The sequence below is a fragment of the Euphorbia lathyris genome, chromosome 6 (genome assembly GCF_963576675.1).
Source record: "Euphorbia lathyris chromosome 6, ddEupLath1.1, whole genome shotgun sequence".
NCBI lineage: Eukaryota > Viridiplantae > Streptophyta > Magnoliopsida > Malpighiales > Euphorbiaceae > Euphorbia > Euphorbia lathyris.
Genome location: NC_088915.1, coordinates 72,407,996 through 72,410,815, shown reverse-complemented (window position 1 = coordinate 72,410,815; position 2,820 = coordinate 72,407,996).

The window sequence follows — 2,820 nt, the reverse complement described above, 5'->3', positions numbered from 1 at the left end:
AGATATTTAGAGCTCCATATCAGAGCTCGTCGAAAACTGCTGATTCTGAAGAAAAGCTTGTGCTGAAGCTTTTTATTCATAGAAATAGATCGGAATTACAGAGTGATTTGAAAGGAAAAGAAAATCCGTTTATATATAACGACAACATACACACAAAAAGAAAAACCAATCAAAACATTACAAGTGTCCTCTATGACATGTGCTGTTCACGTGATTATACTAACTCAACACCCCCTCCTCACGTGAGAATTCTTCTTATCGTTGCTCACCATCAAGTCTGGTACAGGCAACCTGATTAACCCCATTTTCTGCAGAACTGGCTCCATTTGAGCAAAAGACAATGGTTTGGTGAATATATCAGCTAACTGATCTTCAGAACACACATGATGGGTGATTAATAATCCACTCTGGATATGCTCTCGAACGATATGACAATCGATGTCCAAATGCTTTGTGCGTTCGTGAAAAACTGGGTTTTCAGCAATATGAATTGCTGCTGTATTATCACAATACAGTGGGATTGGTTTTTTTACTTCAATCTGAAAATCTTCTAATATATAAGTCAGCCATTTTACTTCGCATGAAGTTGTTGCCATGGCTCGATACTCTGCCTCTGCAGAAGATTTACTGACAGTAGCTTACTTTTTGGCCTTCCATGAAACCAAGGACTTCCCAAGAAAAACTCCATATCCCCCTACAGATCTTCTAGTTTGCTTGCATCTTGCCCAGTCAGCATCACTATAAGCTGACACTTTCATCGCATTCATTAATACCTGTTCATCATAATCATTATTGCAAAAGGCTTTCAACTGCATATCAGTGTTTGAGGAATAACTCAATCCCATAGTGATTGTGCCTTTCAAGTACTTAAGTACATGAATTGCTGTGTCAAAATGCATCTGAGATGGAGCTTGTAGAAACTGACTTAATTGATGTGTTACATAGCTAATATTAGGCCGTGTAAACCCCAAATATAACAATTTTCCAATAATCCTTCTGTACTGATCACAATTGGGTATGATTGAACCTGAATCCCCAAACTCCACTCCTGATGGAAAGGGGCTGCTAACAGGTTTTGCATTCTGCAATCCAGCTTCTTTTAACATATCTCGTATATACTTGTGCTGACACAACACAAAGCCATCATTTGCTCTTAGCAACTCAATACCTAAAAAATACTTAGCAATCCCTAAGTCCTTTATAGAAAATGCCTTATGTAATGCTTGTTTCACTTCCTCAATTTGAACATTTGATGTCCCTGATAGTAGCACATCATCAACATATACAATAAGCACCAGGAATTCACCTGCTTGCCTTCGCACAAATAGACAATAGTCATGAACAGATCTACTGAAACCCATACTCAGCAGTGTAAAAGTAAACTCCTTATTCCATTGACGCCCTGCTTGCTTGAGGCCATAAAGAGATTTTACTAACTTGCACACTTCCCCTTTCTGCGCTTTCGCATACCCTTCAGGTGGTACTATGTACAGCTCCTCTTCAATGTATCCATGTAAATAAGCGTTATTTACATCTATCTGATAAACTTCCCATCCATGATAAGCAGCTACAGCCAAGAATACTCTAACAGTGACTACCTTAGCTACAGGGGAAAAACTATCCTGATAATCATCTCCCCACTTCTGGTTATATCCCCTTGCCACTAATCTAGCTTTATACTTGTCTAAGGTACCATCAGCATTATACTTGACTTTGAAAATCCACCTGGACGATATTGCTTTCTTCCCTTTTGGTAAGGTGGTTAACTGCCAAGTACCATTGTCTTCTAATGCATTTAATTCTGTTTGCATAGCCTTTATCCATTCAACATTTTTGCAAGCTTCTGTATAAGTAGTTGGCTCTGCAACAATGGTGATATTACTCAAGAAAGCTGTATAAGACTCTATGTAGACAGAAGAAGTAGGATTCCTGCTTGAAAATAATGAACAAGAAACAAGGTTAGTAATAAAATCAGCCGTCCAAGCTGGAGGCTTAGGTATTCTGGTGGATCTCCTTAATACAGGTAACTGTTGTTGTGGAGAATAAGCAGGATTGAACACTTCCTCTTCTACTTCATCTGTATTTTGTGAGTCTTCTTGTTGCGTATCAGTCATCCCTTCTTCTTCATTCACTATTTCGTCCTGAAAAATAACTTCATTTTCAGGACTGGGAGGTGCAAAATCTTCTGTAGGGATTGAATTTTTCTGCAGCTGAGAACCTGGAAATATATTTTCCACAAACACCACATCTCTAGATACACATATCTTATGTGTAGTCATATTGTACAACTTCCAGCCTTTTTGTCCTAGTGAACAGCCTAAATAGATGCACTGATGTGATCTATCATCAAATTTCCCTTTAGCAACATCAGTATTAACAGCATAAGCTTGACAGCCAAAAACCCTCAACATTTTGTAATCAGGACTGTGCTGATATAACATTTCATAGGGAGTCTTCCAGCAAGAACCCTGGTAGGAGACAGATTAATAATCACTGCAGCATGCAACATTGCTTCACCCCAAAATTTCAATGGCAAATGAGCTTGTTTAAGCAAAGCCCTGGCAACCGTAGTAAGGCTTCTATGCCTTCTCTCTATAGTACCATTCTGTTGAGGAGTATGTATACAAGTCTTCTGATGTATAATACCAAATTTCTTCAAGATAGACTGAGTATGTTGGCTGACAAACTCAGTTCCATTATCAGTCCTAATTGTTTTGATTTTGGTTTCAAATTGAGTAATGACCAAATTGCAAAAACTTTCTATTAGACTAGGAACTTGATCTTTAGACTTAAACAATACTACCCACATAGCCCTAGAAA